This window comes from Protopterus annectens, chromosome 1.part1 (assembly GCF_019279795.1).
Source record: "Protopterus annectens isolate FY-2018-M chromosome 1.part1, PAN1.0, whole genome shotgun sequence".
Classification (NCBI taxonomy): Eukaryota; Metazoa; Chordata; order Ceratodontiformes; family Protopteridae; genus Protopterus; species Protopterus annectens.
Window position 1 is genome coordinate 1,340,583,888 of NC_056726.1, and position 12,262 is coordinate 1,340,596,149.

A 12,262-nucleotide genomic window follows, 5' to 3' on the forward strand; every position below is an offset into this window, starting at 1 on the left:
TTGTACAGACTGTCCACATTCGTAGTGATTTTTTTAACACTGCTATTTGCATTACCTCATCATTTTTGTGCCTATTTCTGCTCTTGTCCCAAGTTACCACCATGTTTCCCTCTTTCCCTAATGAACTATACCATTTGCTTGCAAGAGACAAGAACTCTACGTCTCATTTACTCTTACTAGAGGTGAGGGTGGAGTTGCAGGGCAATGCCATCATCCAATTTTCAGGAGAGTTTGTGTGCGCACGTGTGTGTGTGTGTGTGTGTGTGTGTGTGTGTGTGTATATATATATATATACATACATACACACACACACACACACACACACGAATGTTTGTGCGAGTACTAACCTCCTTCCTCACGTCTACATGCCTGGCAGCATGCTAAAGTTGTTCGGTATGCAATGGGTCTTAGTGCAGGTAGGCTGAAAGTGACACACACCCATAGGAGGTCCAGATGCCACTGAAACATCCATTCCCATGAAAAGTACAGTTGTGCAAGTTGAACTTACCATAACAGTAGATGTTTGAATGATCACTGCTGCAGTAGCCTTAGCAACATGGTCTATATCCTGCCAATGATATAACAGGCTAGCTTTCAAAGCTTCAAGGCACCTTCCACATGCCCAAATTGTCAGGCAGCTCAAGTTGAGCTGACTAAAAGACATGTTTGGGCCGAAGCCCTTCACAGCTTTCCTGATGGCAAAAAGAGGGAGGCTGAGCCCTGAAAGGATAGGAATAACAAAAAATAAATGTCCATACACTGGTATGAAAACCACACCAAAACAAAGAGAGGATTGAGGGAGGGAATGGCTATAGCAACATCATACTGATCACTGCTGCAGTAACCCTAGCTATATGGGTAGATTACCTTCGCTAACTACATTTCAGAGGTGGAAGGAAGACAGACTAGGAGCCCCTTGAGAATGGTCCTAGCAAAGCTTGATCTGGACCTAGAAAAGGAATCAATCTTAAGGTGCTTTTTAGAAGTATAAAGTGGACCCAGTAGCAGCTTCTAGAGTACTTGTACAATCAAACTCTTCCAAAAAGCCATAGATGAAGACAAAGACCTGACAGACTGGCTCTTGACCTTGTCTGAAATAGTTTTGTTATGATGAGTATAACCAAAAGGTAATTGCCTTAGACAACCATTTGGAAACAGTTTTGACACAGGTCATACCTTCTTACTTACCTTCACAAGAAACAAACAATTGATCCAAAGATCTGAAAGTTTTAGTTCCATCACGACAGTACCCAAGTTGTCTGTGGACATTCAAGTTATGGAGTAGCCTACCTCCCTCCCTCAGTTTTAGGTTCAGTAAAGAAAAAAGGAGATGGACAGTCCGGCTTATAGTAGAGAGTTGCCACAATGATCTTGAATTTCTTCTGAATCTTCAAAAGTAGCCTAGATATTAGTGGAAAAGGACAAACAATGAGTAAAAGGGTCACACCGAAAAAACAATCAGTAAACACTAAAAGAAAATTCTATCCAAGCCAGAATTTCCACTGTGTGATCCCTCAAATTTCTTGTACGAGAGGCACATGGGATAAATAATCCTTGTTTTCCCGCCTCTCCTCGACTAGTTTAGACCAGTTTACAGGCATTGCTGTATTCTCGGCTGTGGTGTAGTTCCTGTGTTGTCCATTACCTTACTTGGATAGAAGGAAGTTTTCTTTGCTCACCAGTGGGAGTGGGGAGCCTTGAGCAGCCTACCTGTCCCTGTAGGAAGTAATCTCAGCACAAGAAGCTGTAGTAATTGGTTGTTTTGGACCATTTCTAGCTCTTTTGTAGTTCACTGTTTAAAATCTGCGTTTGCACGGCTTTGCGCGGTTGTGCGCATAGCGCAGCACCGGCTAAACAAGGTTAAACTTTTTCTGGCTCCGCCAAGTCTTCTCTTCAAATTTTCCCTTAAGGAAGCTCTACTCTTAGTATAACCAGACTACTCACTATATTATAAGCCTAGCACTTGTTCTCAATACTTCTCTACTAAGTAATCACTCTCGTACTAAGTAAAGCACTACATCTACTTACCACCCCTGTGAATATCCACTTCCCTCAAAGGTACAGCACTCCCTTATACTGTTCTAGCATGTCGAGTGGTAGATTACTGGCGTCGTCTCCAATTCAGCTGGTCAATCTGGGTATCTTGAGACAATGCTACAATTGTCTCATGTACACAGACAACCCTCTCCTCCTCCCAACAAACACAAATACATGTGAGTGATGCAACTATATAGCCAAACTGGAGGCTGAACTCTCTCAACTCAGGGCTGGCATGACCAGACAGAAGGAGATGGCAACCACACACACAACAATCCCAGTCCCACATAGACCTACCACAACTGCAAACCAAACATAAAAACACAAAGACATACTCGGAGGCTCTAATAAAAAACTTACCAAAACAACAGAGGCTCCCAAAGCAGACATCCAAAAATCCACCACCTCAAAACAAAACACATGCAACACATACTTCAATAAATCAGTGCGTCAACCAATCACAGCCCTTAAGGCCAAACACCTTGCCCGATACACTAGTAATAGGTGACTCTATAGTCAGACACACTGATGTCCCGCTGACCAGGCTGAACAAGGAGAAGGTGACTGTAAGCTGTCTATCGGGAGCTAGGATCCGCCACATAACACATGCACTCAAGTCACTCCAAAGCAAGTACAAATATGACTCCGTCATTGTCCATACTAGTGTGAATGACCTGAGACGTACCTCCCTGGACTACATGAAAAGAGACATAGAGGAGCTCTCCGATTATGTAGCCCAGGCTGGTATGACCCTGACCCGCATCTTGCCCTCACCAAGAATGATACCACAATACAAAGACAAGATGATCAGCTTTAACAATTGGCTCAAGTACTGGTGTCATTCTAAGGGGATCCAATGTCTGTCTGCCTGGGATGACATGGTGGACAAGCCACGCTGCTTCGCAAGGGATGGCTTACATCTGCCACCACTGGGCTTCCGGATATTGGCTAAGGCTCTTGCCACCCCCATAGTGCCTTTTTTAGGCAATGCTCAAAAGACAAACCCACCTCCTTAGAAAACAAAAATGGAAAAAAACTAAGGGTAATGTTGCTCAACGCCAGAAGTCTACACCTCATGATGCAGGCACTTGATGCACTCCTCAGCATGGAGAACATAGACGTCTATGCAGCAACTGAAACCTGGTTCAAGGCTCCTGAGAGCACCCCAGCGCTACCAGGCTATACCTCGTATCATGCTGTTCGGCCCCAAAACCCGGGCCGAAAAAAAAGGGAGGGGGAGTGTCTATATTCATCAAGGACACCCACACCTCCAGGTTAGTAGCAACACATGAAGCATCAGAGACCATACAGGTGCAACTAACCATAGGAAAAACTGCTATACAACTGGTAGCATGTTACAGACCACCCTCCCAATCTCAAGAACCCCACTCAGCCTTCCTGAAGACATTGGAGGATATGAATGTATCACAAAATACCATCATACTGGGAGACTTCAACTACCCAAACATAGATTGGGTACATTATTCTAGCCCTAATACCCTAGCCCAAAGGTTCCTGGAATTCATAAATTCAAATGCACTGGAACAACTAGTCACCTCTCCCACTAGGGGAGATAATATATTAGACCTGATCATCACAAACATGGGGACAAAATGCTCCACACCGGAAGTATACCCCTCACTAGTGAGATCTGACCAGAAACTAATCACCCTGGATATACATATCCCACCTCCATCCCCAGCACAAAAGACCACAGTGAAAAACTTCTCAACAGCAGACTTCACTCTTCTTAAGACTGAGATGGTATCCTTTAAGCCTACTGTGCCAGTGGATACCACATCCCACAATGCCGAATCCTTCACAAATGCTTTCTATGGACATCTCCAAGAATGCATGGATCATGCAATCCCAAACAAATCCAAGTCCCTCTCCACCAAAAGTAAGCGTCCTGTCTGGTGGACCTCAGCCATAAACAAATTGTATAACAAAAGAAGGAAGCTACTGCACGTCAGAGCAAAATCCCATGAAGGGAAGACATCTCTGATCAACATTAGCAGAAAACTACGTTCTCTCAAAAAAACATCCAAGGCCAACTTTGAGAGAAAAATCGCTAAGGACACTAAAGATAACCACAAAGCCTTCTTCCGCTATGTTAGAAACCTGGGCGGAAACCCTCAGACATGCTCAGAGTTGGTTCACAACAACAAAAAATACACTGAACCCACAGATATTGCCAACATTCTGGCTGACAGGTTCAGTGCAAATTTCTCCCCTCCTTCACCCCCAAAAGAAGAAATACTTATCCCAGCTGAATGTAATCTCCCAGTCATCTCAGATGTCCAAGTGAGAACCGCCCTAAACAAAGCAAAAAAAGTACAGTTTTGTACCTACCATAAATGTAGATGTTCGAAGATCCACATTGCTGCAGTCCTTACACTTGGGTAGTCCGCTGTCCTCGGTCGGCCCGAATATCAAAGTATAAGGCTGACGTCGGTCAGGGCGCATTTGTCTGACGTCAGGACGTCAGGGTACAAATGCGCATGACCGACGTCATATCCTCAGTCTTTTCTTGCCCCAGATGTCAGAAGACCCCAAAAATAAAGGTCAAAACCAAAAGACAGCAAACAACCAATCAACCACCCTTGTACTAACTATATGTACAATATATACAATATACACAAAATGTACAACCCAACCCACACAACCACCTCTAACTACAGAGGGGAAGGAGGGAGGGTAAATTGGACTGCAGCAATGTGGATCTTCGAACATCTACATTTATGGTAGGTACAAAACTGTACTATGTTCTTCATCTCACATTGCTGCAGTCCTTACACTTGGGTTGAATCCCAAAGCAGAGGTAAGGGAGGATGGCTAACTACAAGGAAGCAGGAGCTGCCAAAATGCCCTGCAAAACAGCAGTGGCAAAACCAGCCCTGGAATTAGAGTAAAGTGGCAGGTGATAATGCCTAGAGAAAGTATGCACAGAACTCCAAGTAGCTGCCTCCAAAATATCCTTGGTTGCCACTCCCCTCAAAAAAGCTGTTGAAGTGGCAGTAGCCCTAGTGGAATGAGGCCTAATCCCAGCTGGAATCTCCTTGCCATGATGGGAATAACAGAAAGCAATGCAAAACCCAATCCACTTAGAAATAGTTTGTTTTGATACAGGCTTGCCCTGAGAACTCAAAGCAAAAGAAACAAACAACTGCTGAGACTGCCTGAACCCTTTAGTTCTGTCCAAATAACAACGCAACTGCCTGTGGACATCTAAAGTGTGCAAAATCTTTTCCCCTTTATTTTGGGGATTTGCATAAAAAGTAGGCAAAAGAATAGTTTGGTTTAAAGCCACACTAGAAACCACCTTAGGCATAAAGGAAGGATTAGTACGTAATGATACCCTATCCTTATGGAAAATCAAGAAAGGCTCAACCGCCATAAGGGCCTGTAATTCAGAAACCCTTCTTGCAGAGGTAATGGCCAACAAAAAAGCAGTCTTCCATGATAAATATTTCAACTCAGCAGTAGCTGCAGGCTCAAAAGGTTGTAGAGTGAGTTTCTCCAACACAAAATTGAGATCCCAAGCAGGAGTAGGAGCTCTTCGTGGGGTCTTATATTCTTTGCCCTCTAAGAAATTGCTTGAACAAAGGATGAGAAAACAATGGTGGGTTGCAATCATAGTGAGCTGAAATTGCTGCAGCATGAACTTTAATAGAAGAGAAAGACAAACCTTTGTCTAGTAACTCAGTAAGATATTGAAGAGCCACACACAAATTAGGCTCAGAAACATCAAAACCTTTTGCTGCACTCCAAAACAAAAGTCTCTTCCATTTGTCTGCGTACACTTTCCTTGTACTAGGCCTCCTAGCTTCCAAAATAACATTCAAAACTTGCTGAGGAAGTGGAGGCCCACTATGGCTCAAAACAGAATATGCCAGGCTGTTAGGTGCAGAGAGTGAAGCTTGACATTTAGCAAATGGCTGTCCTCTTGCGACAACAGGTGTGGAATCGAAGGCAAAGGCCATGGAGGCTTCCGTACCAGACTTCTCAGTAATGGGTACCAGTGTTGTCGAGGCCAATCCGGAGCTATTAAGATCATCCTTGGCTTGTCCTGTCTGACTTTCAGAAGTACCTTCGGGAGGAGAGGCAGAGGTGGAAAGGCATACACATGAAGATTGCTCCAATTGAAAGAAAGAGCATCCACTCTCCAAGCTGTGGGATGAAACCTTTTTGTGCAAAACTTTGGCAGCTGATGGTTTAGTGGAGAAGCGAACAGATCTATGTCTGGAGTTCCCCATGACATTGTCAATTTCTGAAATACATGAGGATCCAATTTCCACTCGTGGGGATCCATAATTCGTCTGCTCAACACATCTGCTAAGGAGTTCTGTGCTCCTGGCAGAAACCTTGCCTGAAGATTGAGCTGTAAACTGAGAGCAGTCTCCCACAAAATCATTGCTTGCCTGCATAGAGGATAAGAATGCGTTGCCCCTTGCTTGTTGATGTACCACATGACAGTTGTGTTGTCTGTTAGAATCAACACCTGCCCTGGAAGAAGTAATTCCTTGAAAGCAATTAATGCAAACTGGACTGCTAACATCTCCTTCATGTTGATATGTAGATGTTGTAGTCTGACAGGCCACTTGTTTTGTATCCACCTTCCATTGAGATGAGCTCCCCAAGCTTTGTCTGAGGCATCTGTCGTTAAAATCTGACTCGCCTCTGGCCGGGTCACAGAGAGTCCCTTGTTTAGGTGACATTCCTGAGCCCACCACAAAAATTCCTTTTGAATGCAAGGTATTATTTGAATGACAGTGTCCAGATCCTGGCAGTGCTGTGTCCATACATTTTTGAGGTACCATTGTAGCTTCCTCATATGCAGTTTGGCATTGAGAAGCACCAGAATACAAGATGCCATGAACCCTAAGGCTTGAAGGACTGTCCTTGCAGTCAGCCCGGACTGATGAGATAGTTGATGGAAGTAAAGGGATAGACTCTTTTGTTTGTCCGGGGTTAAAAAGGCCATCTGGGATGCTATATTCAGTCTCACACCCAGAAAGCACATGTCTTGAGAGGGTACTAGACTGGACTTTATTTCGTTCACAGAATACCCTAGGCATCTTAGCACTGCTATCACATATTCCAAATGATGAAGGAGCTCTTCTCTTCCTTGAGCCAGAATTAGGCAGTCGTCCAAATAAGGATAGATCTGTATTCCTTTTAGTCTGAAGAAAGCTATCACTGGAGCCAGAACTTTCGTGAACACTCTGGGCACAGTAGATAAGCCAAAGGGCAATGCAGAGAACTGATAGTGAGAATTCCCAGCTCGAAAATGCAGATACTTTCTGCAACTTAGCCTGATAGGAACATGAAGGTAAGCCTCCTTGAGATCCAAAGTTACCATCCAATGATCTTTGCCCAGCAGAGGTAAAAGCTGCTGCAACGTCAACATTTTGAACTTGGGAATGTCCAGATAAGTGTTGAGGATAGATAAATCCAAAATTGGTCTCCACGTGTTCCCCTTCTTTGGTACTAGGAACAGGCGAGAATAAAATCCTAGGCCCACTTCTGGCAGAGGGACCGGCTGTATGGCCCCTAGTCGGAGCAACAGAGAAACCTGTTTGTGAGCCTCTATTCTTTGTTGAGGAGGAACGTCTGGCATGCCTTTGAAAGGAGGCAAGGTATGGGAATAAAACCTGTAGCCGTGGTGTATGATATCCAATACCCATCTGTCCTGGGTAATTAAACTCCAATTTTCTTTGAAAAGTGCCAACCTTCCTCCCAAAGGTGCTGCCAGGCGAGCAGGGTCTGGCAGCTGAAAAGGTAGGTCATTGGGTCTGCTTACGAAAGGACTGACCCCTGCCCTCACCCGAAGCCTGTGCAGGAGAACTCCCTGTTCTAGGCCTGAAAGAGCCCTGGGCTCTGCCCTTACCACGTCTAGATCTACCCCTAGACTGTGAATCATAAGAAGGATACGTCCACCCTTTAGTAGGCCAATTTCTACTAAACTTTGGAGGCTGGACCTGCAAAAAATCTTTAACAGTCTGCATAGACTTAGCCTTGTCTTCCATTTTCTTTAAAACTGTTTCAACAGGAGGACCAAACAACACGTCAGATTGTAAAGGAGCATCTAAAATCCTTGTTTTAACATGTTCAGCCAAATTGTGATCCCTCAGCCAGGCGTGCCTGCGAAGAACTGACCCAGTGGCAGCCACCCTAGACGAGGCCTGTACAGCATCAAAACCACATTGCAAAGAATGCTTACCCACCTGTTCAGAAACATGCACTAAATCTTGCAACTCCTTACAATCCATACCTACTGCCAGAGCATCAACCTTAGACTTCAACTGTGAAAGGAGATAATTTTGGTATTTCAACATGTGAAACTGGCAATTCAGAGCCCTCATAGCAAGAGTGGAAGAAGTATAGACTTTCTTTCCCCATCTATCCAAGGCCCTAGCCTCTTTGTCTGCAGGAACCGGATTCTTAACAACAGAAGCCTTAACACCCTTAGGCCCCTGGCTAACAGTTTCTGGGTCCGCCCTAGGACTCTTAAAAAGATACTTATGAGCTTCAGGCACCCTGTAATACCTATCCGGCTTAACAGGAGCAGGAGGCAAAGAATCAGGATTAAGAGAGGCTTCTGTAAAAACATCTTCCACAACAGCCAAAACAGGAGGTATAGCCAAAGGCCTATGCTGGGGTAAAAACAGAAATTCCCGAAGCCTTTTCCTGGAATCAGAGAAGTCCTGACCTTCCCACTTAAAATGCTCCCTCATGGAATGAAGAGTTTCTGAAAAAGAAAAATCCTCAGGAGGAGTAGCAGAAGGAGTAGAATCATCCACATCAGAATCAGAATAAGGAGAGTACTCCTGCAAGTCTTCAGCCGAAGACTCTGAAACATCTGAAGCCTGCTCAAAACCCCCCAGCTCAGGCTCCACCCTAGGCCTCTTATCAGGAGGGGGCATAGAACCCCTAATCAAAGTAATCAAATCTTCTGCCATTTTAAGCATATGCTTCTTGGGCACAGTACCTGAAGAGCTAGGGGTAACACCAACTGAAGCTAAACCTGGCCTGCCCCTGGGGGAAGCCTTTGAAACAGAAGGAGAGGGCCTAGCCACCTTAGGAAGGGAGGGGAGTATAGTAACATGAGAAGCCCCCTCAGCCTGACTAGTCTCCTGAGAGGCCACATCTTGTAATAATAAGGTCTCACCCTGGGAACACAAAGAAACCTCCGGTGGAGCCACCGGCTCCACCGACACCTCTAAAGAACCGGCGTCTGGTACAGACGGTTCTTCCAGCCTAGGCTTAACTGCCTTGTCCTTGCGCTTCTTCGAAGAAGCGGGCGTCGGAGCATCCGACGGCATTTTATAGTTGCACCGCTTCCCAAAGACTAACCTTGCACAATCCAACCTTCTCTTTATAGTGCGTTTATTAAATCTAGCACAAGAGCGACAGCCAACAACATCGTGCTCAGGCCCTAAGTAAGGAATACACAAAGTATGATAATCTCTATGCGGTATCTGTTTCCCACAAGAAATGCAATTATTAACTTTTTCTGACATCCGGTAAATGACTGAGGCAAGAAAAAACTAAAATATTCCCCAACGGGGTACTTAGCCAACTTTGAACTCTGTCTGAAACTTCTAAATCGAAAAATCTCAGAACGCCAACCGGCACTTGCAATACTGCTTCTGCATCGGACCATGCGGCAAAAAAGACTTAGGATATGACGTCAGTCATGCGCATTTGTACCCTGACGTCCTGACGTCAGACAAATGCGCCCTGACCGACGTCAGCCTTATACTTTGATATTCGGGCCGACCGAGGACAGCGGACTACCCAAGTGTAAGGACTGCAGCAATGTGAGATGAAGAACATCACAGCATCAATGGGACCTGACGGTATCCCGGGTTGTGTGTTACGTAAGCTCCAAGAGGAGCTAAACCCACACATAAAAATGCTATTTAACCTTAGCATTACTTCGGGATATGTACCTGAACACTGGCGTACAGCAACAGTGGTCCCACTCCACAAGGGGGGTGCCTCTACAGACCCTGGAATCTACCACCCCATAAGCTTAACCAGCCTGGTCTGCAAAGCTATGGAAAGAATCATTATGGAACTCATAAACAGAGACATAGGGGACCTACAGACACTTGACCCCACCCAGTTCGACTTTGTAAAGGGCAGATCCTGCCTTTTAAACTTGGTTGACTTTTTCGAAACAGTCACTAGAGCCATTGATGAGGGCAAAGCAGTCCATACAGCATACCTGGACTTGGCTAAGGCCTTCGACACAATACCCCACTCAGGCATCATAGATCAGCTCAACAGCTTAAAAGTAAACCCTTATGTCACTAGATGGGTTGCAAACTGGCTAAAGGACAGAACCCATAAAGTTAAAATCGCTGGAGCAATGTCAGACTCAAAGCCAGTCACAAGTGGTGTCCCACAGGGATCTGTCCGGGGACCCCTCTTGTTCGGCATTTATTTCTCAGATGTTAAAGCAAACATGGGAGGGCTGTGGCTGACAAAGTTCGCAGATGACTGCAAACTAGGTGCCATAGTCGATACACCAGCAGACACACACATCCTACAAAAAGGCCTAACAGAAACAGACAACTGGTGCCGGAGTCACGGCCTTAAACTAAATGCCAAAAAATGTATAGTCATCCCCTTTGGGAAAAACAAAGTACCCACAAATTATCACATAGATAGCAACCCACTGAGTATGGAAAAAGTAATCAAGAGACCTAGGGACCCAAGTCGACAGCGACCTCTCATTTGACACCCACGTTGCCAAAGTGGTTAGAAAAACATTCTACCTTGCACACCTCATCATGAAGGGATTCACATCCAGATCCAAGGAAGTCATTGTACCCCTATATTCCTCCCTCATCAGACCCATGATTGAGTACAATGCCCCATTTGGTATGTACCTCACCCGGCATTTGCAACACCTGGAGAGACCACAAAAGTACCTCACCAAGAGGATCAAGGGTCTCCAACATATGTCTTATTCTGACAGACTAAAGAAACTTCAGCTCTATTCAGTAGCATACCGCCTGCTCAGAGGTGATCTCTGCCTGACGTACAAGGCCATGTCCAATCAGGATCTGATGGACATGCTCCACCTCAAAAAATCCAAATCCATCCGGACCACAAGAGCTAGAGACTTAAACCTCGGCACAAGTATGAATAGGACATGCTGGAGGGATAGATTCATAACCCAGAGGCTTCCCATGCTTTGGAACAAGATCCCAGTTCAGATAGGCAGAGCCCCCTCACTGACTCTCTTCAAGAGAAATCTTGATGAGTGGATGGGAGATCGTAAGTTTACCCCAGGGGTCACATCTGTGTCACTGCTAGACAGGGGCACAGTAAACTAATTCTATTATATAAGGGTACCTTCATTGTGTCACTACTAGACAGAGGCACAGTATTCTAAATTTATTCTGTACATTTTTTGCACCATTTCATGGGGTGGCAAAAGCCACATCACTATGGCTAGGCTTACAAATGCCCCAGGGCAGATAGCCTAGTACTATACTATGAAACTATAGAATATCAGGTGTTTCAGCCTTTTCTAATTTCTCCAAATCTTTTGGGTTTCTAATACCATGACAGGAAAGGACCCCATTCCTAAGTCAAAGTATAATTAAAGTTCATGAAATTAGTATTGCTTCAATCTTTGATGTCAGCCAAAAGTGCTCTTCGCAGCACTCAATGTGCCCAGTAATGACTCCTCCTGCAATCTGTATGGGGTTACATGGATTGGTAACTTATCTAAATATGATTGTAATTATTTTCTAGAAGACTCGTTGCTCTTATTGGAACTGTCTGGGTATCTTTCTTCCACACTGCTTTCGTTTCTGCCTGCAGATCCTGGTATTTTATGACCGTCTCTGTACGCAAGACACTATAGTCACTGGGTGTGGCAATTTCAATGATAAATGCTATTTTTGTCTTTTCTTGGACCACTATATCCGTTTTCTAGCATCTATCTTTTGATCTATTGGTAATGGGTGATCCCATGTGATATAAACTTCATCATTTTCTATGATGCTTTGTGGCTCATGTTTCTAGTGTTTTTTAGCCACTTCGATACCATAATGTTTGCACAATCCCCAGTGCAACAGTCTTGCCACATTATGGCTTTCAGTATACAGTCCCTTCCTACCATTAGTGTGTTGCAATCAGCAACATGGTGTGTGACTGTTTCCAATTCGGTTTTACAAAAGCTACATTTGTACGTTTCTCCCAC

The 12,262-nt window shown here is 44.7% G+C and overlaps 1 protein-coding gene across 1 annotated transcript in view; it reads right to left on the minus strand.

Annotated features, from left to right (window-relative positions):
• Window positions 1-12,262, minus strand: part of HAUS1 (HAUS augmin like complex subunit 1) — a 545,328-nt gene that overhangs the window by 174,500 nt on the left and 358,566 nt on the right. The gene's annotated exons all lie outside the window — the stretch shown is intronic.